The sequence below is a fragment of the Hibiscus syriacus genome, unplaced genomic scaffold, assembly GCF_006381635.1.
Source record: "Hibiscus syriacus cultivar Baekdansim isolate YM2019G1 unplaced genomic scaffold, ASM638163v2 tig00112888_pilon, whole genome shotgun sequence".
Classification (NCBI taxonomy): Eukaryota; Viridiplantae; Streptophyta; class Magnoliopsida; order Malvales; family Malvaceae; genus Hibiscus; species Hibiscus syriacus.
Genome location: NW_024063415.1, coordinates 1,233,430 through 1,260,050, shown reverse-complemented (window position 1 = coordinate 1,260,050; position 26,621 = coordinate 1,233,430). Strand labels below are relative to the sequence as shown.

Sequence of the window (26,621 nt, the reverse complement as noted above, 5' to 3'; positions counted from 1 at the left end):
TCCTTGTATTGAAATTTATCATGAATATTCTTTTTTAAAATGATCACTTTAAGGCTTTGAAACATGGATGTGGTGTATCACTTTAAGGATTTTTTAAATTGAGTGAAAAGTTGTGATGTCTCTTTATATATTTGATAAAATAATATTGGTTAATGTAATAGGATCTACTTATATAATTTTTAATGAAAAAATTTGTTTGGCGTTTACCGAAATTTATTCTTAAATTTTAAATTATTTTTTAAGGGCCCTTATCTCTTATTTTGCCTAGGGCCCTTAAAATGTCAGGACCGGCCCTGTGTGACACATCACTTAACGATAAAAATTAACACTGTTGACGGTCTGAGCTCCTAAATGGATGATATTTATAATGTTAGGCATGAATGAGTTAAAAAATAGTTTAGACACCTATTCGAGAATCGAGATATATTTCAAGTCAATGAAAAAGTTTATATGTGGAGGGGCGAAAAGAAAATGCAGGTGCTTAATAACAATTAAGAAAGCAAGGAGATGGGACAGTTCTTTAGGCATGGTTCTACAATTTGGGACCTTCCAAAAGCAAGGAGATGTTCGTGGGAGATCTCCCAGCAGTCATAATTATGAATTGATTATCATGGGACTCGATCCCACGATCACAAGATTAAGATCCTTACGCTCTACCAACTGAGCTGGACGTGCAATTCCAACTGTGATGTAACTATATTTTATTTAATTAAACTTTCAACATTAATTTCCGAACTAATTGTCTTTACTTGAATGCTCTTTTGGTCCTTAGGCTTCATTTTCTGTTACTGTTTCCTTTTGATTACAAATATGAACAGTTAAAGATTTAATTTTTATGTCGAAAATGTGGCAGTTTTGTTACAATGCCAAATATGATTTTCTCCTTTTAGCAATTTTGAGATATGTAAGCAAATAGCATAAAGCAAGTATCAGAAGTAACAAGCAAATGGAGTTTCTTAGTATATTTTTTTGCTTGCTGTTTGCAGACTATTGCAATTGTTCTTGTTAATCAAAACACACTACTTATTTTATGTTATAGGAGCAAATTGAAGAGGATGATGAGAAATTGCTTGAGGCATTCTTATCAAAGGATGATGGTCCACAGAGAACACTTGCAGGCGTTATAATTCAAAAGATCAAGGAGAATGATGCAAAATTTGCTTCAGGTAACTTTTTAAATTGATTATTGTCGATTATTTAATATATTGTGATAGAATTTTGCCTCATGAAAAATATGAGGTTTGATGGTTCAATTTGTTAAATTGCAGAAACACGTTCTATGCCTAAGTTGGACAACTCTCTCATAGATTTGTATAAGGGGTAATATTCCTCCCCTTTTGTTTGTAAGATTATTTTCTTATCTATAAAAGAAAGTGCAGAACCCTTAAAATGTGGATATGAACTCAATGTACAGAGTTGGCAAGTTTCTGAACAAATACACGGCGGGGAAAATGCCCAAAGCCTTTAAACACATTCCTTCAATGCAACTCTGGGAGGATGTTTTGTACTTGACTCAGCCTGAGAATTGGTCTCCAAATGCGATGTTTCAAGCCACAAGAATATTTGCTTCCAATTTGGTTGCTAAGAAGGCAGAGCGTTATAGGCTAGTCTTGCTTCCTCGCGTTAGAGATAATATTAGGAAGAATAAGCGACTTCATTTTGCTCTATATCATTCTTGGAAGAAGGCTCTATACATACCTGTTGCATTTAACAAATATTGTTTCCATTGTGTAAGGTATACAACTTTCTTCCTACCAAAATGAATCTTTTGCTTCTATCTCTACTTTTTCTACCTGACCAAATCAAGTTATCCTTATCTTCATTAAGCATTTCAATTTTCCCTTTCTTTTGTAGCCTCAAGTTTTCTCTTTCAGATTGATATTGCAGCTGCATGATTTCTCTCTTTTTTTTTTGTTCTCAAAAGGATAACATAAAATTTGGGCTTCTGTCTGGGTGTTAGAGAATTATAGTTGGATTGTATGGTAGGCTCTTTTCATCTATTTTAACATTAAAGTTCTCCATTTTTTTCGCATGCTCTTTTTCAGTCAGGGACATGCAATCTCAGGGAGGCAATTATCGTTGGGAGTGTTCTTGAAAAAGTCTCAGGGAGGCAGTTATCGAAGGCGGCTGGATTTATGAATCTTTAAAAGCAAGTTAATTGCTTGTATAATATTTCATGTTTGGCTTTGTCGTGACCGGTTTTCGTCCGGGTACGAAATTTTTACTTGGCGGGAAAGTAAAGTAAATAAAAAAATGATTTTGATTTTAAAAAATGTTTTGGGAGTCGCCATCGACCCTTTGGGTTAGGTAGGTCGAATACCTAAAAATTATCTTTTAAAAGAGTTTTTAAGAAAACATCATTTAAAAGATAAACCGGTCTGCGTTTAACCAAAAATTCATTCTTTTTAATAGATAAAAAAAGGATTCGTGGTCGGTTACGTTTGAGGAAGAATTAGCACCCCACAACGTCTAAAATTGGTACTCATTAATTATAAATTGTCTCTATTATTGGAAATTTAAAAATTTAAATATATTTAATTCATAATCCTATTATTTCAAATTTATTAATATAATTTTAAGAAAATATATTAATATATATATTTTTTTTATTTTTATAAATAAAATATTTATTTACTTAGAAATATTAGAAAAAAACTTCTAGGTGTTTTAAGACAGCCCATTTTTTAATATTTAAAAAATAAATAAATATTAATAAAATATTTATCTAAAAACAATTAAAATATATATAATTTATAAAAGTAAAATATTTATTTATTTAAAAATATCAGAAAATAGACATCCAGCTGTTTTAAGGCTGTCCTTTCTTAATATTGAAAAATAAATATTAAAACCTGATTAAAATAATTTAAAAGTAATTTATAAAATTAAATTTATAAAAAGGATTTTAATAGAAAATAAATAAAATAAATAAATATTATTTATTATATATATATATATATATTTATATGACTAAATAATAATAATAATAATAGTAATAATAATTAAATATATTAAAAATAAACATATAAAATATAAATATAAATAAACAATGACTAAAATAAATAAAAATTAAAACTATTGGTGTAAATAATAAAATAAAAAACTTGTGGTAAAAATAATTAGTGATTAAAATATAAAATATCTAAATTAAAGGCCCTAATTCTAAATGTTATGTAATATAATAATTAACAATGTAATTTAACCATAATAATAATACGGGATTAAAATAATAAATAATAAAATTATAGGGGACTAAAATAAGTATTTACCCTAAATATTATATAAATAAAGCTAATGACTAAATTATAACTAAATAAAATTCAATTACACAATTAATATATATGCAAAAACTGATTCAGGTGACCAAAATAGAATTTTATAAAGTTAAAGGGATTGCACACGTGGTTTGGTCATTCTCAAATTACACAAATGCCCCTCACCAAAACTACGTCGGTTTGGTGAGGGTATAAATACCCCATTCAAATCGGCCTTAAGGCCATTTTCCCATTTCATCTCTTTTCATTCTCTCTCTAGCTGAGAGAAAAAAAAATTCTCTTCCTTCTCTCTAAAACCCTCAACCGGATGGAGGCCAATTCCGGCCGGCAGTCGTGCTCCGGCGCCGGCAACCACCGCCGACCAACGTTCATGGTGGCCGGAAAACTCAAAATACACCAAATCGAAGGCCATAATTTTCTAAACCCAAATCTGGCCTTCTTTTCTCCAAAAAAGCCTTAAAATTTCCTAGATCTAATGTTTATACCTTCGGTATTTTTGTTCTCCAACGACGTTTCGAAGTCCTCCGATGATGGTAAGTCTCTATCTCTCTTTGCTTTCGATTTGCTACTGTGGGTATTGTTTGGATTGCTGGGTTGATGTTGTTCGTCGTTGTGTGGTTGCTGGTCTCTGTCCAGTTCTCGCTTTTTTCTCTTCGTTGTTGCTTGTTGTCCTCGGGTTCTTCTCCCTCTTTTTTTTTCTTCTCTACAGGATCGGTGGCCTTTATAGGCCACCAGGATATTGATCTCGGACCGGGCAATTGAGGAGGCTTCGGTAAGTCACCAAACTATAGGGGTGACTCACCTTTGTAGTTGCGACGTGGAGGGGGCAGCTGGCTCTTCTGGAGGTTTCTGGCGAGGTGGCAGCAACTGGCTAGGGCACCTGGCAGTGGAGTGTCAACGTGGGGTGGCTGACTGTCGGCAATGGCCGGTTGGAGCACTTGGTAGCAAGTGTGGCGGCGGCGTGGGGGATTCTGGATCACTGACAGCTGGGGCTAGGGCTAGAAAACCCTAGCTAAAATGTTATAAACCCTAAAGGGTTTGGGTCATCTATTGGGCCAGAATTGGGCTCCAGTGTAAATGGGTCGGGTCTGTAATTTTTTTTATTTAATAATAATAATAATAATAATAATCCAAATGGAAAAAACTAGTGTCTTCAGCTGCCCCTCTTTTCTCATTCTTGTGTTAATGAGGATAGGGCAAACACGAAAAGACAATAAGTTTTTTCATTTAACTTCACTTGATTAGGATGGAAATTTTGAACAAGTTCTTCTCATTATGAACTCTTTCATTTTTTCACTGGGGATGACAATTTATCTCTTTCTGTGATGTAATCTAGCAAAAAATTGAATAAATTCTTCTCATTATGAATTTCTTCAGCTTTTTCAGATGAGTTCTTCTCATTATGAACTAATTCTGGAAATACTGATCTTCAAAAGAGGGGTTGTTAAATTGGCTTCCTATGTGATGAATTAAGGCAAGGTTGAACAAGTTCTTCTCATTATGAACTTCTTCTTCTTCTTTAGATGAGTTATTCTCATTATGAACACTTTTGGAAATGTTGATGTTGATCTATCTTCTTCTGTGATAGAATCAAACAAAGGTTGAACAAGTTCTCATTATGTATTCTTCCTCTTCAGATAAGTTATTCTCATTACGAACTTTCTCTGGAAAAGTTGATCCATCAAGTGATGAATTAAAGCAAAAGGTTGGAACAAATTCTTCTCATTATGAATTTATTCTTCCTTCTTCAGATGAGTTCTTCTCATTATGAACTCTGCCTGGCAATGTTGATCCATCAAGTGATGAATACGAGCAAAAGGTTGAACAAGTTCTTCTCATTATGAACTTCTTCTTCCTTCTTCAGATGAGTTCTTCTCATTATGATGCATGAATGTTGAGTGTATTTTTTTACTTCAAAGTGGTAAACATGGTCTTCCTTTACTTGGTCAAAATGTCATTTCAAGCTGGCATTTCTGTTTTGGGAAGAGTAATATTTGTGTTTTCTTTGTTTTATGAAAGTCCCAGAAAAAATGTTTTATTTATGGAACTCTTGTCGTAGTCAGAACTATGACCTTGATGCCCCATTTTGTCTTTGATAAAACTGGCTTTCTTCATCTGAACTTGTGTAAAAATCCAATAAAACGTTTATCTTTGAAAGAGAATATATCATCTTTGAAGATAGAATCTATCATCTTTGAAGAATGTAGATGTAGATATGCCTGACTCAGTAAATTAATTAAGAGATCAGCGTCTGTTCTGATTTGACTCTTGAAACGCATCATAAAGAGGGTATCGAACAAGGCAATTTGGACCATATCATGTCAAGATGCTTAACAACAACCTGTCGTTCAACTTTAGTTGGATCCACTAGTTTCTTGTTGTTAAAATTTCTGTTTCCCTTCTATGGAAAGAAATTTTCATCATATCTCATTTGTAACCTTGGGGTTGAAGAAGACAAACTTTATATTGCATCCATAAATGGAAATACCATAGGATCGCAAAATTGGTTCAGCACCATAATCATTGGTTCATAAAATATTTGACAACACATTCATTCAGTTGTGGCTTCTGCTCAGATGTTTGTAAAATATTTGACAATACATTCATCTTTTCCTGTGGTTTCTGTTCAGATGTTTGTAAAACATTTGACAATACATTCATCTTTTCATGTGGCTTCTGCTCAAATGTTTGTAAAACATTTGACAATACATTCATCCTTTCATGTGGCTTCTGCACAGATTTCTGGTCAGGGAAGCTCTTTTATAGTGTTCAGAACTTTTGTATGATATCACAAGACTATTTGAGACCAAAACTTAATGGGAATACAAGTGTGATGATGGTATGACCAAAAAGTTGGTCAAATTCATGAGATATGCTAGTGACGAATTGAATAAGAGATATCAATTGATCTTGATATCATCTTGAATAAGACAAGTGTGATATCGATCACGTTTTCTTCCGTAATGAACATTGTAGGAAGTAGAAACACATGTACAGAAGGAGGTTCATGGAATTCTTGTTGTCGTAGATGAAACGCACATGATAAACCAAATAGATGAAAACTCAGTTCACCCTGATTGGCAATGATAACCCCAGTAACACCGGGAATAAGGGTAATATACGTAAGCTTAGCCTCTTTATTTAATGTCATCAAGTAAACAGAAAATGATGTGAAAAATATCTTCGTAACCCTAACAGTATGATTGAAACTAACTACTAGGAACCTTAAAGAAATATTTCCAATCATCATCGACATACAAAATGCCAAACTCGAAGCCGAGATCTCGAGGAACTGAACCCCGGATCGAATGGTCTGCATGGGGACCATCTTTTTCCATGCAACTGTGATGTAGCTTAACAAAGAACACACTATCATGTGACACATGATTAAGAAAATTGAGTATTTGAAACCATACTTGCTGAGTAGATATTTGTTTAACAATAGGACTATAGTGCAACTACTTGATGAACGAAGCAATTATGTATAGTCAGTTTGACTGTCACTGTTTCATCTTTTTCATTCTTCATACATTTCTGTCTCATTGGAAATATTTGCTCAAATCAATGATCTTTAACACGTGATGATGTGGGCCTTCAGCATGCCCCAACATTTACTGATATGAACGTTCAAAATACATCAATATTCCTGATTATGTTTGAAATGGGCTTTCAGCATGCCCCAACATTTGCTGCTTGTTGATCTGAGCCTTCAAAATACCCATCATGGATCTGTCTGAAGTGGGCCTTCAAAATGCCCCCAACTTTATAAACTGTAAGGCTTACTTTCAATGTTTGTTTGATTTCAAAATCATGATCCCCATGAGGTGCAATTTTGACAATGTACTGTTATGGGTACTTGCAGCTTTATTTGTGTCTCAAATCTATTTATCTTGAATACTCTCATTCTGATGTCACTAAACAACATTTGTTAAGCAACTTGAGGAATTCTCTTCATGTTGTCACGAACTTAAGAAATAATCAATCATTCTGACAGAAATGTTTGAGATGACCATTTTCTGGATCTGGAGGGGTCTAGTCGGACAGAGTGGTATAAATCGCTTGGTAATTTATTCCAAGCCGATACAGTAAACCTTGTTTTCAGTGAAGGTTATTTCTGGAATATACTTTTCTGTGGGATAGAAACCAATTTATGTGAACAGTAATCTTATTTTGATGCAATAGCAAGACTACATATACAGTGGTACAGGCTCTTGAAAAGTTCGCATCCATGCAACATGTTGATTCTGATAACTACTCATCTGATTATGAAGCGATCTTTCAGGATGATTTCACAAATATTGATAGTTCTTCTGATACCGAGGAAATCTTGAATTCTGATTCTGATAAGGAGAATAAACTGTTATACTTGACGAAAATGGGGTACTCAGAGGCTGATGCTTCAATAGCCATAGAGAGATGTGGTCTGGATTCATCAATTGTAGAGTTGACAGATTTTATATGTGCTGCTCAAATAGCTAAGGCTGCTGACGCGCTTCTTCTGGTAGAAGATAGGAAGCCATTATATAGTGACTCCAATTACAAGAAAAGATAAAACTCGGGTTATGATTTTTAGAAAAGGAAGAAGCAGAGGAAGCTTGAAAAGAAGCTTATTAATGAAGAATATCATGCAGTTCATCTTTCAAATCCAATTATTGGTTTTGGGGTTCCTACCGAAACAGATCAGATAACTCAAAGAACACTTCCAGAAGATGCTATTGGGCCTCCTTATTTCTACTACGAGAACGTGGTACTTACTCCAGTTGGTGTTCGGACCGAAATGTCATGGTACTTATACGATGTAGAGCCAGAATTTGTAGATTCAAAGTATTTTTGTACTGCTGCACGAAAAAGGGCTATATTCATAATCTGCCAATTCATAATAGTTTTCCTCTTATTCCGCTTTCTCCATGCACCATACATGATGCTTTTTCATTGAAAAAAAACATAGAGGCCTTCATGGGATCCAAGAACAAATTTGAACTGTTTACAAACATGCATAGGAAGTGCCAAATTGACAGAAAGGATCCATAAGGCTCTTGAAGCTTATAACGATGAGCCACATTCGAGTGTCCAGAAATATATTCTTGATGAGTGCCGAAAATGGAATCTGGTATGGGTTGGAAGGAATAAAGTTGTTCCACTTGAACCTAATGAGGTGGAAATGCTTCTAGGTTTCCCTAAAACCATACACGAAGAGGAGGATCTTCTAGAGACATGTTCCCCGGTGGTATCAATGTCTTGTCTCTTTTCTCTAGGATCAGTGATACAGAGGTTACCTTCTACTGTCTTGGCGTACCTTTAAAAATAGATGCGCAAGAACTGAATGGTGATCGGTTGGAGCAATTAATGAGTAGATTTGGTGAATTCGACCTTGTTGGTGGTGGCATCCAGTGTAACAACCTTACCAGAAGAAATAAACATCATCGGGATGAACTAGAAGATTTTTGTTTGCGTCTTTTCTTGCTATGACTGCTACATTGACTGCCTCTTTTTCTGCTTCAAGATATACACCTACATATCCCATTCATATGGACTTATGGATATGTGATGTAATCTTCTAGAGAACATGGATTGATAGCTGGGGAAAATAATTTTTCTGGTGATGCTTATCGTCCTCAGCATAAGATAAGTGATAATCTTTCTTGATGAATTGCTAATAATGTCATAGGAGAGCATCACAAGTTTAATTCTTCAGACTTTCTGGCTTCTCAGACCCTTATTCTGGCCTCGCTCATTCCTTTTCTTCAATAAAGGTAGAAGAGGCAACAATTTGCTTCAAGGACTTTCCTCATTTAAGACTGTCCTGTTTGAAAATGTTTTTTCTCATTTCTTTATCAAATAATGAAAGAATTTTGTAAAGTATTGCCTCTTATAGGTTCACAATAGAATCAAATCATAAAACATGAGTTTAATGAACATCAAATAAATCAACTATTCTTTTAAATCAAAAAATATAGTCCTATGGCAAGTGTCAATATTACTGACTGTTTTAAGGCTTAGGTTGATTCTGGTAAAGTAAGGTCTATCATGTTGATCTAGCATGTATGTCTCTTTGAGCTTCCACTATCTTGAAGGAATGGTTGTTATACTCATCTCATAGAGATACTTCGTGGTTCCAAAATCTCAAGGAACGTCTTTGGGATGTGCGGTGCTTCATCAAGAGATTAAGATCGTCTCTTATGTCATTGTTACACCATTCAATATTCAAGCTGCCTTTTCCAGTTTTCAACTTGAATCCTCATTTGGTTCCAAGATGTTATTTAAAAATTTACATCTTGAACCCCCCTTTTATCATTTTTCTATATCATGCATTAAAGATTTAAAAAAACCAATTTTTGCAAATAAAAATCAATCCTGAGAAGTGGAATGAAATCTGAAGATAGTCCCTTTCACATAGAAATCCATGTATGATTAGAATGGACTTTTCAGGTACGTAACGTAGGCTAGGGCTTATGGTTACGAAAGAAATGGATAAAAAGGCCCAAAAAAGTGTTTAAGGGTAATTGAACCAAGGATCAATTCATTATGATGCCTTCAATCTTGTATTGCTTGACTTGGATCTACTTTACTGGGGAGGTTTCTATAAGATTCATTCATATCCAGCATTTCTTGTACTTCTTGTTGAATATAAATCTTTGAACTTATTGCACTTGATCAACCTTGTAACTTGAGGCTTAATGAGTCACCCATCTTGATTCAATTTTTTCTTGTTCATTTTTTTCTTTTTTTTCTCTTTTTTTCTGATGAATAAGTATATGACTCCAATTGCTTTGAGAACCTCCTTTTCCTCTTGCATTTCAGAAATTCTTTTGTTATTCTTGAATGGATTGATCTTCAAGCACTTTGTATTTGACCTACCTTGTAGTTCAAAACTCTCTTCATTTCATGAAGGTTTTCCTTCGTAATTGACAATCTTTATTCGTGTGAGCAGATATCATTCTTCTTGCCCCCCAATATGGAGGGTGATCCTTGGTTAAGGTTGAATCAGAAGAAAATATTTATAGGCTCAAAAGGGGACAACAAGGGATATATATATATATATATATATATATATATATATATATATATATATATAATATGAAAGGATAAATGAAACAATGTCGTTCGTCATCTCATACACAGAAGCCTTTGTAAAAAGAGGTATCCCCAGGGGATGAATATTCAAGATAATCTTTATTTCATGAAAACAATGTACTTAATGCATGATATAATTATTCAAATCAATCCATCTTTTTCTTTTTTTCTTCTTGCTTCAAGTATGCCCCAATTACTCGAAATTATCTTTGATAAGTTGGTCAATGATGCCTCATCTCGTCATTTCTTTCATGAAGATTCATGGGTAATTGAAAGTTTGGTTCTTTTGAGGTTTTTTTTGGTTTCACCAATAAAATGATGATTTTGTATTTGGAAGGACAGATGTGTGACTTTTGAAGTCATGTGTATGGTGTAAGGTTATCAACCAACTCTATACAAGAAAGTAAACATTTGAATTTGGTGTCTCAAAAATATGGAGAGACATGACTTCAGAGTCTCAGATAAATGTATGGTCAAGATTTGGTTTTAGTAAGGGTCAAGTAATTGGCATTGGATGGGATATGGAATGTATAATTTTACCACTTGCCAAAGATCTATAATTCTTGAAAAAGGATATTTAATCTACTTGATACTCAAAAATTTCAAGATTAAAAATTTGATTCCTTGCTCATAATCATAAAAGCAACACAAGTTTATTTATTGCACACCAAGACAAAGAAAGGAACAAAAGACAAGTTCAAACAAGATGCTGAAAATAGAAAGTACTACAATGGTAAATAACGACTTCCACTTATTTATCTATCATGCCTCATCATTCCTTGAATGTTGGGTGTGTAATTGGCCCAGGATTTTCATCTTTATTTTCCCCCCCATTTCTTGACAATTTCTTGTGTCAAGACTCCCTTGTCAACGAGCGACTCTATTTCTTTTAACAGTGACCAACAATTCCCTGTTGAATGCCCAGATACTCCCAAGTGAAAATTACAGAAACTATTTTGATCATAGCAATGGGCATAAGGCTTTGGTGATACTTTCACCAATCTTGGTGTAATGTATTGGCCTTTAACCAAATGAGGGTACAGATCTGAGATAGATTCTTGAAACACCTTTAGAGTTTTTCTTGCTCAAGAAATTTTCATTTTCCTTGATCGTTCTGAACGACTAAATGCTCTCCTATGATCGAAGGGGTACTTGATGCTCATTTCAGCTACAACTGGGGTAGTATTAACCAGACTCCTTAAGTTACCCCTTTCCTTACCTGTTTTCAGAAAATCTGATATAGATATCTGAGGTATCTTCTGGGTTATATCTCCCCATTCCTTTTTAGACCTATGGGCCAATCTCGAATTACATCCATGGGAGCCTTTTGATTTCTTTTCCCATTTTCTTGTACTCGATATTCTTCGCAGGATTTGGTCACATTAGTCTCTGTTGAAGCAACGATTTCTGAGTATTGAACCTTATTTTAATGAATGAATGTTTTAATGTATGATGTAAGTTTGAAAATATAGTTGTAATTATACAAAGATGCAAATGTAAATACAACAATTCAAAAATAAGAATGCAAATTGTGCAATATAAAAGCAAACATAAAAAGTAAAATGAAAATGCAAAGATGTAAATGCAAATGCATGTATGAAAAGGTGTTACTCAAGAGTGATCATCTTAGAACAGATTTCATTGAACACAAAAGTTTCCTTGCATCAAACAAAACTTTACATATAGGGGATAACTTTCAGTCCTAACTTCAATAAAACTTTACATATGGGGATAAATTTCCCTCCTAACTTCTCTAAAGCCGAGTTAGTCTATCAACTTCTGGGTCATATTGCTTGTCTGGACTACAGCTTCTTCCATGACATTCTCTTTTTCCTTCATCTTCTGTGTCACTTCTCGGAGTTGCTCATTTTTCCTTGTAAGAGAACCTTTGTGTTCAAGAAGTTCTTGGAAAAGATATTCATATATGTTGCAATTCTTTTTCAGTTTGGTGACCCCTATTATCCACTCTTCTGGGGTGTTTCCTATGCCAGCATTTTGAAAGGCTTGACTGATCTTTTGGAAATCTTCATGCATGGTTTCCACTTTTGTGCTCAATTTCTTGTTTTGATCTTTCAAAAACATGTTTGAGCTTCATAAAAACCTTCTCTATTCTGCGTGTCCCGACTGATACTCTTACCGTAGATTGCTTTTGGTATTAATCTGGAAGGATCTTTGTGTAATACTTTTGGTATTAATATAACAGGATATTTTTTGTGCATAGCTTGCTTCTATCATCGAAATTTCTTCATGATGTCTTTCCTTGGCCGCGTCATATTTTGTTTGATCATAAAACTCTTTGTCCATTTATGATTTCTTTCCAATTTGATGAACAGCCTTTCAAGTCAACACCATTTGGTTATGCCATGATTATGCAATGCAAACAAAAGAAATCAATATAAACAGGTTAGAGCAAAACAAAATATATGAAAAAATAAAAATGAGAAAGGAAAAATAAATTGGTTAGAAAAGATTCTATCATGGTATATATCCTAACCTCATGCTTTCTAGTTTCATGCTTTATTTGGAAAAATTAACTTAACTTCATGATTACTAGTTTGCATGCTTTATTTAGAAAAAAATGAAATCAAATAAATTAAAAGCTAGAGCTTGTTTCTCCTTTGTGTACACCTATGGATAGGGTTTCAGTATCGTTTTAGATAAGGAGAATTTCTAGGGTTTCTTATGTGCAGAGTTTCAGTTTTAGGAGTAAAGGTACTCGAATTGTCCTTGTTGGTTCCCTCTTGGGCTGCCAACCCTCAATCCTAGTCCACTACAGACTTAAATAGATCGAGTTCAATTCGAGGGGACACATTTCTCTATGCCTGACACGGAGAATAAATTCTCACGAAGATATAGAGCATATGAACCCCGAAAGCTACTTTCTAGGTCTGACACGGAGAATAAATTCTCACGAAGACGTCGCTTTCACTCCCACTTAAAAGGGACAAGCTTGATTATAAAGCTTATGTTATGCAATGTATAAGTATTGTGTGTGAGGAGAAATGTTCAAACCTATGACAAACAAATAAATAATGAAATTTAATACTTGAGTATAAAATAAAAACAGTAATAAAGAAAAATATTATAAAAATAATAAGTATATATAAAAAAATTTAAAAAGAAAGAATTATAAATTAAATATATGAATTTTTAATTTCTAATTAATAGGGACAATTTATAATTGATTTTAAAGCCTGACCAAGTCCCCAGCGGAGTCCCCAAGCTGTCGTAACCGATTTTCGCCCGAGCACGAAATTTTTACTTGGCGGGAAAGTAAAGTGAATAAAAAAATGATTTTAATTTTAAAAAATGTTTTGGGAGTCGCCATAGGCCCTTTGGGTTAGGTAGGTCGAATACCTAAAAATTATCTTTTAAAAGAGTTTTTAAGAAAACATCATTTAAAAGATAAATTGGTCTGCGTTTAACCAAAAATTCGTTCTTTTAAATAGATAAAAAAAGGATTCGTGGTCGGTTACGTTTGGGGAAGGATTAGAACCCCCACAACGCCCAAAATTGGTACTCATTAATTATAAATTGTCTCTATTATTGGAAATTTAAAAATTTAAATATATTTAATTCATAATCCTGTTATTTCAAATTTATTAGTATAATTTTAAGAAAATATATTAATATCTATATTTTTTATTTTTATAAATAAGATATTTATTTACTTAGAAATATCAGAAAATGACTTCTAGGTACTTTAAGACAACCCATTTCTTAATATTAAAAAATAAATAAATAATAATAAAACATTTATCTAAAAACAATTAAAATATATATAATTTATAAAATTAAAACATTTATTTATTTAAAAATATCAAAAAATAGACATCCAGTTGCTTTAAGAGTGTCCTTTCTTAATATTAAAAAATAAATATTAAAACCTGATTAAAATAATTTAAAAGTAATTTATAAAATTAAATTTATAAATAGGATTTTAATAGAAAACAAATAAAATAAATAAATATTATTTATTATATATATATTTATTTATATGACTAAATAATAATAATAATAATAATAGTAATAATAATTAAATATATTAAAAATAAACATATAGAATTAAAATATAAATAAACAATGACTAAAATAAATAAAAAAACTTATGGTAAAAATAATTAGTTATTAAAATATAAAATGTCTAAATTAAAGGCCCTAATTCTAAATGTTATGTAATATAATAATTAACAATGTAATTTAACCATAATAATAATACGAGATTAAAATAATAAATAATAACATTATAGGGGACTAAAATAAGTATTTACCGTAAATATTATATAAATAAAGCTAATGGCTAAATTATAACTATATAAAATTCAATTACACAATTAATATATATGCAAAAACTGATCCGGGTGACCAAAATAGAATTTTATTAAGTTAAAGGGATTGCGCATGTGGTTTGGTCATTCTCAAATTACACAAATGCCCCTCACCAAAACTACGTCGTTTTGGTGAGGGTATAAATACCCCATTCCAATAGACCTTAAGGCCATTTTTCCATTTCATCTCTTTTCATTCTCTCTCTAGCTGAGAGAAAAAAAAATTTCTCTGCCTTCTCTCTAAAACCCTCCACCGGAGGGAGGCCAATTCCGGCCGGCAGCCGTGCTCCGGCACCGGGGAAAACTCAAAATACACCAAATCGAAGGCCAGAATTTTTTAACTAAATCTGGCCTTCTTTTCTCCTAAAAAGCCTTAAAATTTCCTAGATCTAATGTTTATACCTTCGGTATTTTTGTTCTCCGACGACGTTTCGAAGTCCTCCGATGATGGTAAGTCTCTATCTCTCTTCTGTCTTTGCTTTCGATTTGCTACTGTGGGTATTGTTTGGTTTGCTGGGTTGTTGTTGTTCGTCGTTGTGTGGATGCTGGTCTCTGTCCGGTTTTCGCTTTTTTCTCTTCGTTGTTGCTTGTTGTCCTCGGGTTCTTCTCCCTCTTTTTTTTCTTCTCTGCAGGATCGGTGGCCTTTATAGGCCACCATGATACTGATCTCGGACCGAGCAATGGAGGAGGCTTCGGTGAGTCACCAAACTATAGGGGCGACTCACCTTTGTAGTTGCGGCGTAAAGGGGGCAGCTGGCTCTTATGGAGGTTTCTGGCGAGGCGGTAGCAACTGGCTAGGGCACCTGGTAGTGGAGTGTCAACGTGGGGCGGCTGACCATCGGCAATGGCCGGTTGGAGCACTTGGCAACAAGTGCGGCGACAGCGTGGAGGATTCTGGATCACTGGCGGCTGAGGCTAGGGTTAGAAAACCCTAGCTGAAATGTTACAAACCCTAAAGGGTTTGGGTCATCTGTTGGGCCAGAACTGGGCTCTGGTGTAAATGGGTCGGGTCTGTAATTTTTTTTTAATAATAATAATACTAATAATAATCATAATAATAATAGTAATAATAATAATAATAATAATAATAATAATAATAATAATAATAATAATAATAATAATAATCCAAATGGAAAAAACTAGTGTCTTCAGGCTTGAACTGAAAAAGAATGAAGCCTTTGATCAATAAATTCAATAACAAATTAACTGGTTGATATGGATTTCAGATTCTTTTTTATCAAAATTTGTTAATATATTCATATTTATTTTAAAATATACTATTTAAAAAAACAAAATACCCTTTCTTTTAAACAAGCCAAAAAGAATAAAAATGGAATTATACAATTGTACTTAGAGCGATTCTAGCATAATGGATTATGATTTGATTCAATAAGGAACATTTTGTAAAGAGAAAATAACCTCAGTGACCAAAAATGCCTTATAATATACGATTTTAACCAACTTTTTTTAGATTTGCCAAAATGACCAACTAAATCGCAATGCGATCGATAATTCGCAACGCGATCTTCGATATCGCAAATTAGTTTCTAGATTCGCAACGCGATTCTGACTATCGCATTGCGATTTCCCAAATTCGCGTTGCGATTTTCCTAATTCGTAATGCAAATACGTAAATCGCAACGCGAATTTGGAAAATCGCAATGCGATTACGTAAATCGCAATGCGAATACGTAAATCGCAATGCGAATACGTAAATCGCAATGCGATTACGTAAATCGTAATGCGAATCTGTGAATCGCAACGAGATTCTGACTATCGCAATACTGAATTTCAAATTCGCAACTCGATTTCTAAATTCGCAACAGGTTTTAGTTTCGCAAAACAAATGTTTTGGGTATATAACTACGCAGCAGCAGCAACTCATAACCTAAATCACAACTCATTCCATCTCCATCTATCACTCTCTCCGGCGAAATCCGTTCCTATATCCAACGACATCCTTCCCCATCTGGCAACAGGTTTTAGTTTCGCAGCTCGTTTGTTTAGTAAATTAATTTACAATAATGAAATCATCTAATGTTGATCATGTTTGGATAGATTTGTGTTTTGGAGGGTCATGGGAGAATGTTCATGGTGTTTTACAATATATGCCTTTACCCATGAATCTTCAACTAAAACTGTCATTAAAAAAGTTAACTTATAAAACTCTAATGTTACGTGTTGCAAATAAATTGAATTTAGAGCCCCTAAGTGGATTTAGGCTATCTTATCAGAGAAATGGTAAAGTTTATTTGTTAACCGACAATGAAGATGTTGAACGATTCTTTGCTTACATTAGTGTTTCAAGTGATGATGTTACATTGTATGTTGTTGAACCTAGAAGTAGTGAAGTTGGGTCAGTAGCGGGTAGTAATCAACTAAGTTTTTCAACCCCAATTTATGGTGCTCAAAATTTAATGGTTCCACCACAATTTCATCACCAAGCAAATATTGTTTCACCATATTTCCAATACCAAATACAATCTCAAAACCCACAACCTTTCCCTAATCCAAATCCCAATCAACTTTCAGCACCAAATTCCGGTTTTCGTATTGACCAGCTAGACGATGATGAGCCAACAGAAAAAATTGTGAGTATTAGTCAGTATTCGAAATTTGATCTTGGTCAATACCCGGACTTTGATCTTGGTCAATACTCGGATTTTGATGATTTTTCAGAAGAAGAAACAGACCATGCGTGTAATAATTTTGATATTGGTCAATACCTGAATTTTGATGATGAAACAGCCGTTGCCGAGGAAGATGTTGTTGATGATAATGAGGAGGAAATTACGACTGTAAATGAACATGTTGAACATCCATTATGTAATTCATATAACACTGAAGAAGAAAAAGAAGAAGAAGAAATCCCCAAAGAAAAGTCCCCGAAGAAAATGCCACGGGAGTATAACTGGAATATGCCAGAATTACTTCAGATACCGAAAGAAGAGTTGGTAAAGATAGTAGTTGATTGTTACACAAAAATTATTCGTATCAAGAAAGATGATTGTTTTGATACAAAGGAAGACTTGAAGATAGCTTTGTATACGAAATGTGTGGAAGATGGCTATCAACTAAAAGTTAACAAATCAAGCAAATATCGTTTCGAAACAAGGTGTATGATTGACAAAAACTGTACGTGGCGTATGATTGCAAAGAGGATAAAAGATTGCGAAATGTTTCAAGTTAGGACTTTTATTGATAAACATACATGTTCAAGAACCCAAGTTTTTCCTCACCATAGACAGGCAAACAAAAAGGTGTTGGGTGGTTTTCTGGCTGAGTTAATGTTTTTGAATGGTAGGGTATATCGGGGACATGAAATTATGACTGACATGAATGGTCGGTTCAAGATTAATATCTCATATTCTCAAGCTTGGAGAGCCAAATGTTATGCCTTGGAATTGTTGAGGGGGTCGCCAGAAGCATCGTTTGCCCAACTGCCGGCTTATTGTCAAAATTTAAAGCTGAAAAATCCTGGGATAGTAACTCATATCAAAACAGTTAGAGATGGACGCTTTGAGTTGCTGTTTATCTCCATTGGTGCTGCGGTTAGTAAATCAATATAATTTTGTTGACTCATTTTTTTTAGTTACATGCATTTCACATTTAAATGATTATATTTCTTGTGTATATGATTTTGTAGATTAGTTCGTTTATTAATTGCATGCGCCCAGTTATTATAGTTGATGGAGCACATTTAAAAGGTCGATACCTTAGAGTAAACTTATTAGCAGTAGCCATGGATGCTAATAATGGGATACTGCCAATAGCTTACGGGGTTGGCAAATCTGAAACCTCTGATTCATGTACATGGTTTATGGGGCATCTTAGGGATTGCATAGGTCCTATTAGTAATCTGACAATCATATCCGATAGGGCAAACTCAATTGACAACGATGTTAGAAGGTGTTTCCCAGATGCTTTTCATGGACTTTCTGGTGTTCATTTGTATAGAAATCTAAAATCAAGGTCTGCTGGTAAAAAAAATCACAAATGGACATACTGGAAGGCTGTAAAAGCTTATCGGGAAGTGGATTTTAATAAGCATATAAATTGTTTAAGACGTGTTTTGCCTCAGTGAGCTCAAACACTAGAAGATGTCGGGTTTGAAAGATGGTCAAGAGTACATCAACTTGGAGCAAGATATGGTTTCATGACGTCTAATAGTGCAGAATCAATCAACGCTCGAAGTCGTCATTCCCGGAAATTACCCATTACTATGTTAATGGAGTTTTTTTGAGCCTCTATTCAACAGTGGTACTACAAGAAAAGAAACCATGCATGTATTATTTCTTTAAATTCGTAACTTATCATATATTTTACTAAGTATTATTTATTTAAATTTACAGGAACATCGTGTTACACCATGGACAGAAAAAAGATAACGAAACGTGTTGTGAAGTCAACGTCATGGAGAGTTGAACCATGTTCAAACACTTTGTTTGAAGTACTGGATAATAACTTAAATGGGCTTGTCGATCTAAATGCAAAGACGTGTAGTTGTATGAAATGGCAAACATCTGGTTATCCGTGTGGCCATGTTATAAAAGTTTCTCTTCATCTAAACCAAGATGATTCAAGCGCATATGCTATGGATTGCTACACTACAGAAGTATATCGACAGACTTATGGCGAGATTGTCTACCCTATTCCACATCCTTCTGAGTGGGACATACCAGATGACTTACAAACAGTTTTGCCACCAGCCATGGACAGAAGGCTACTTGGCCGACCAAAAAGTCACGATCGTATACCGTCTAAGGGTGAAGAGAAGAAGAGATCGACATGTAGTCGGTGCAAGGAAAGTGGTCATACAAGGTTGACATGTGGATCACCAGTACCATCACAATCATCTTTTCCTCTACCAAAATATGGATCCTCATCAAAATCCCAATCACAACCGGCTTCACCTTTTGGGACTGTTAACTTAGGTGATTTTTAAATGCAAACGTTGTATTATGTGTATATTATGTGTGAACTTTTAACATTTTCAGTTAGGCATGTATTAGTAACTTGAGTTTGAACATTGCTATGATATGTTCAGTTGTTATCACTTATTAGACATTCATTTGACTATCGCAACGCGAATATGACTATCGCAACACGGAAATGACTATCGCAATGCAGAATTGACTATCGCAACGCGGAAATGACTATCGCAACGAGAGAATCACAATGCGAAATGAAAATCGCATTGCGATTCACTCGTTGCGATTTTCATTTCGTATTGCGATTCTCTAGTTGCGATAGTCATTTCCGCGTTGCGATAGTCTGTTTTGCATTCAACATAATGCATATTGAAATCAACAAATCAACTATTACATTTCAATCAATTAAACAAGCACAAATATTATGTACACATCAATTAAACAAATCAACATTTACAAATCATCTTTTACAAATCAATTAAACAATAAAAAAATAATAATGAAATCAACTTTTTCACCCATACATCCATTTCACGTAGCTCACTTCAGGATTAACCTGCAGAAACCAAACATTGAATCAACAACACTTTCTACACATCTAAAACCTACAAACAGCAAATTATTGAATTCTAGCTACTTAACCAAACATTTTCAAACCAAAAACAGTATATATGTTTAACAACACTTGCATTTGACTTACAAATTGTTTATGGACACTTTCATAACGCGGATGCAGGTAGGCAGCATCTCGCATATATCGCTCTAGCCATAAAATGCCGAAACCACAAGCCTACTGCACCTTTATCTCTATCGGTGGGAGGTAGAAAATGTGTACTTCCTGTCGTCAAACGCTCCAAGAACATGCATACGAGAGGACCACAATCCCCTCTGGCTTCCTTCGTTTGTTGTGGCGCGGTCTCGTCTCTGATAACTGTAACATTGAACTTCTTTGGCTTCTTGTTTCCAGACTTAGTCCAATAATCAATTGCATCCAAGAATTTAGCCAAATGAGAGCTCTATCCCTTAATCATATCTCTCAAATCAGACAATGATATGTAATTTATCATGCTGTCATATACTATTGTCTTTAGGGATGGGAGCTGAAGCTCGACGAGAAGCCAATGAGTACAGTCCAAAACAGGGATAAACACCTGCATCGAAATGTAATAATTCAAATTGCGCACTTATTTATGAACACCTTTAAAATATTTAAACAAATATACTAACCTTATCGACCTCCCACCATGCAGGATAAAGTTTAGCTTGTCCATTAGCCAACACATATGATTCCTGTCGTTGATTCTTCAAGTTAACTACGTGAAAAGACGTCGGCATAATTGTATATCGCGTTTTTTTAATATTTTTCTTCAATTTCCTTACAATTAGAAGACGTTTCACCCATGCATCAATATGCTGTTTTACAAAAAAAGACATATATTAGTGAATTACATAAATTTTAAAAAAATTAATCAAACTGAAATATAAGAAGAAATATAAGACTTACCCCCCCATTGAAATAGTCGTTGTCTTCAACCCCTAATAATACACCCCACCAAGACCGTTCAATCAACAAATGCATATCATCGTTGAGTTTGTATATGTCAGCGTAACACCCTTGGCTCTGCTCATGTAGATAAAAATCAACTGCGGTCTTAGCCCAAAGGGTATTATCCAGAATTGTTTCCGGTAGTTGTTTCCTCTCCACTTCATCTGCCGGAATGGTACTGGCCGGTAACTTATATGAAATCGAACAGTTATCCATCATGTCCGGCACGTGAGGGGGCTTCTCAATAATTCGATATATTACGCCGTGTGAATCGGGCTCTAGAATGTTGGGAGGGACCTCTTCAACGATGACAGTGGCCTCTTGAACGGTGGGAGGGGACTCTTGAGGGATGATAGGGGCCTCTTGAACGATAGGGGAGGCCTCTTGAACGATGACAGGTGAGTCGGGCTTTTTCTTACGGATTCTTCGCACTATTGGTGTGAACGGAGACGTAATGGCACGTGCACGCCGTCTGATGCGTGAACTCCGTCTTGCAAGAAAAACCCGACGTAGAGCATCCACCTTAGCGGGCCGCTAAAAATAAATTAATACATAAATCAGTAAATAAACAGACATGATATTAAACAATGAAAACAAAGACAAATATATTTCAAACTTGCACGGTATTCACCCAAGTCATTATTATATCATTGTTCACAAAATGCATCAGATAACATTCCAGAAGTAAGCACTTATATAAACATTTAAAAGGATAACATATAGGTTTAGTGCAGGTTCAATGACAATATAAAGAGTAGTAGTTTATTCTTGAAACTTAAATTTTCAACACTGTGAAGTTAGTATTTGTCTTTTGGTTGAAGTAATGCAATTCATTCAAGTTTCAATTTGCAGAAGAAGAATAGAATCTGAAACTTAAAATCGCAACGCGAAAATGACTATCGCAATGCGAAAATGACTATCGCAATGCGAAAATAACTATCGCAACGAGAGAATCGTAATGCGAAATGAAAATCGCAACAACAAAATCGCAACACGAAAATGATTATCGCAATGCGAAAATGACTATCGCAATGCGAATTTGACTATCGCAACGAGAGAATCGCAATGCGATTTTCATTTCGCATTGCGATTCTTTCGTTGCGATAGTCAAATTCGCATTGTGATAGTCATTTTCGTATTGGGATAGTCATTTTCGCATTGCGATAGTCATTTTCGCATTGCGATTCTCTCGTTGCGATAGTTATTTTCGCGTTGCGATAGTCATTTTCGCATTGCGATAGTAAACTATTCTTCTTCTGCAAATTGAAACTTGAATGGATTGCATTACTTCAACCAAAAGACAACCAAAAACAAATACTAACTTCACAGGGTTAAAGAATAAATAGTTAAACAGTATTGGCAGCAACCGAATGAATTTACTAAGCAATCTAAGTGAAATTACGAGTAAATTTATCATCAAGTTAAATATATGAAAAATATTAAACTTACCTCGTTGCGTAGAGTATGAACCTCGTTCTGTAACGATGCTACAATCTCACGTAGAGCTGCTACCTCACCACGTAAAGTAGACACCTCAACACGCCATGCACCATTGTCATCGCGTAAAGTACCGACCTCCTCACGCAAGGCATTAACCTCATTACGTAACTCCCTTAACTCATCCCGTGGAGGTGGAGAACAGTGAGATAAACGTCGTGGCATCTTTTCCGGTCACCTATCATGAGGTGATGGTGGAGAAGAGGCTCGATGATGTGACAGAATAAGTGATAACTCTCGTTGTGGAGGTGTATATTCGGGTCGATCAGGTGATGGCTCTGGGTGAGGTGATGGCTCTCGAAGAGGTGGCTGCTCATCATCCGTGCTATCAAAAAAATGCTTACTAGCTTGCCACCAATCAGTGGCAAGCTCAGCTTCCGTGGGTGTCAGCCTCTGTAATGGAGTGTTGGCCTCCTAACAATATAAAAGCTCAAACAAAGTTAAACGTGTACTAGTAATAACTTGTTTATAAACATATGGTAGTATTTGTGTTAACTTACATTATTTATTGTAGTATACGGTAGTAAATCTTCCCATTGCTGCAAGGACCGTTTCCTCTTCCAGGAAATAGCCCTAGGAATATCATTAGAAGTTTTTAATGCATATGTCTGCATGGCGGGAAAGGCCTCAAATATCCAAATCTACAAACAATATAATAACAAACATTAGTAATTATTAAAGAATTAATTATAATTTTGGAAACATTATATAAAAATTATTACCTTAAATGCCCAAATAAAGCCTGACAAAGTGTATTTGGAACCATCGCCACGCAAACTTTTTCGATCATCAAAGACAGACGACAACTTATTCCATGTAGCTCTCCATAGATACGAACCCCACGGAAATAGGTTCCATCCATTTAGGTCATCTACCAATTTAATTAGATCATTAGGAATAGGTTGTCTGGCCTCTCTGCCTAAAAAGCCGGCTTGCAAAAGTATTAGAAGGCATACTCGGACAACATCGACGTCATCCATCCGAGTAAAACCATCTTTCTTATTCAATAATCTCGTCAAGTCTTCCACGTGTAAATTCGGCTTCTCCGTTGACAGCTCAGGAAAAACCCGGGAAAACCATGATAGGCGAGTAATATGTCTAGTGTACCGATCTACATCATCGTGTCCGAAGTGTAGACCGGTGATTAAGTAAAACTCCTCCCGCCCAAAACACGTATACGCTGGTGGAAAATCAAACCATATCTCTTCATCACGACGTTGTATAGTCTCTGGTAGATCGCTAGTATGGTTTGAAGAAACAAATGGGTCAACATAGCATCTCCACCCGGATGTTGTACTTTCAGCCATGGCCCGAAGCAAGTATCCTCAAATATTTTTCTTTGTGCAGGTGAAAGCTTCGACGCAATTGTTTTGGCCAGGCTTACTTTATTTCTTAAGGTCAATTGAGCCGAATAAAAGTTCTGCAAAAACAATAAACATACCAATTTAGATATACCAAAAACTACACTGTGAATATATAACAAGAACAATAAACATAAAGAGTAGTAGTTTATTCTTCAAACTTAAATTTGCAACACTGTGAATTTAGTATTTGTTTTGTTTTTTGGTTGAAGTAATGCAATTCATTCAAGTTTCAATTTGCAGAAGAAGAATAGTTTCTGAAACTTTAAATCGCAACACGAAAATAAAAAGCGCAACACGAAAATGAAAAGCGCAACACGAAAATGACTATCGCAACGCAAGAATCGCAACGCGAAATGAAAATCGCAACGACAGAATCGCATTGCGATAGTCATTCTCGGTTTCAAATACTAAAATTGAAAGAAACTTGAATGGATTGCATTACTTCAACCAAAAGATAAAACAAAGACAAATACTAACTTCACAGGGTTAAAGACTAAACAGTTTAGCAGTATTGGCAGCAATCGAATGAATATAATAAGCAATCTAAGTGAAATGGTTAATCTATTATTGAAAACACCAGTAAACTTATCATTAATTTCAATATGAAAAACCTAATAAGAATGCAAAAATTTCAAAATAAAAAATAATTAAAAAAACTAACCCTCGGTGGTTGATTTGGTTGATTTTCCATTTCTGACCGTGAATGATTTCGCCGGAGATGGAGACTGATATCGTCGTGGGGACTGATTTCATCGGAGATGGGGACGGATGTTGCCTTAGAGAGTGAGAGATGGAGATGAGACTGAGTTGTGATTTAGGGTTTTAGGTTATGAGTTGCGATTACGGGATATACTGTGGACGGTTCAGTATTCCGATATATTAATATATTCGTGTTTGGAATTTGAAAAAAAAAATATGCGTTAATACGAATGGCGCTATGTAAATCGCATTGCGATTTACGTATTCGCATTGCGATTTACGTAATCGCATTGCGATTTACGTAATCGCATTGCGATTTACGTATTCGCATTGCGAATTAGGAAAATCACAACGCGAATTTGGGAAATCGCAATGCGATAGTCAGAATCGCGTTGCGAATCTGGAAACTAATTTGCGATACCGGAGATCGCGTTACGAATTATCGATCGCATTGCGATTTAGTTGGTCATTTTGGCAAATCCAAAAAAAAGTTGGTTAAAATCGTATATTATAAGGCATTTTTGGTCACTGAGGTTATTTTCTCTTTTGTAAAACATATATACATATTTGGTTGGGTCAAGATGATCATGAAATTGAAGTTCTGGACGTGGTGGGTTTATTCCATTTTCACTCTTGAGGCTGCTGGATTTTCATTTAATTGTTTAAGGTATGATGATTATGAAGACTTCTAATTTGTAAATGGAATTGCAGTGTTGCGTTAATGAAGCTTGCAGTGTTGCAGTGGCACAACAAGGTATTATAATGTTGTTGACATTTCTTCTTTCTTGTACCCCTCTCTATCTATCTCTCTCTTGCATACACAAACACTGTCACACAAACACTGTCACATGCTTTCATGCTCTTTTTGAAGCAAAAAAAGTAGATGGCAGTAGAAGGAACCTCTTAACATGTTTAATTTTAATGATCTGGATTTCTTGTTGATATGTCCTTCTCTTTCATTTTATAAGAGAAGGAACAATTCTTTTTTTAGCGCTTTTTCTTACAAACTGTGTAATGCTTTTCTGTAAATTGTTGCAGTTATTTTATCAAGCTACTTTTGGAGAAGAAATACGCTCTGCCATATTGTGTTGTTGATGCTGTTGTTGCTCATTTTATGAGATTTCTTGAAGATACAAGGATAATGCCTGTAATATGGCATCAATCACTTCTGGCTTTTGTGTAAAGGTCAGTAAACTTGTTGGAGATAACATTTTCGTCTTGAGCATATCACTTTAGAGTTCGTTTTTATGGATCAAATTTTATTTATGAGTTTGAGATAAGATCACAATTTTTTTCTAAGGAAAATATTTATGTCCAGCATCAATTGAATTATTCTTAATTTTGCTTCTCCAACTGAAAAAAAATAATGAAAGGAAATGAATGAGAGAAAATAGTGCTAAAACTGTGAGGGGATATTTCATGATTTAGAAGTTACTCAAATTCCATTCTTCTGAAGGAACATTTTGTACATCTTTAGTATTTCACAAGCTTATAATACCTGGTATGCAACATTTTTGTTTAAATACTTGCAGGTACAAAAATGAACTGCGCAAGGAAGATTAAGATAACTTCAGAATTCTACTCGAGACACAAAAGCATAAGTTAGTAAGATATCTCTGTATTTCTTTCTCACACTCTCTCAATGGATGCACTCATTCACATGGTACTGTTAATAGCTACATGTAACTTCCCGTCTTCCATTTTCAGCAGTCAGTGATCCTTGTCGTCTTCTTGATATAGGTAACTCCTGAAATTAAGCGGGAGCTAGATAACAGCCGCAATCGAGGCGAGGTGGACGATCCTATGGTATTAGTTATCCTTTTTTTTCAAGTGCATGTTTTTTTTCCTCTGAATATGAGAAGAGTTGACTTATAAATGTTGTTCATTTATTGCGGTAATAGTGCTTG

The 26,621-nt window shown here is 34.7% G+C and overlaps 1 pseudogene; it reads left to right on the top strand.

Moving 5' to 3' along the window:
- Positions 1-844: 844 nt before the first annotated feature.
- On the top strand, positions 845-26,621 carry LOC120184398 (annotated as a pseudogene).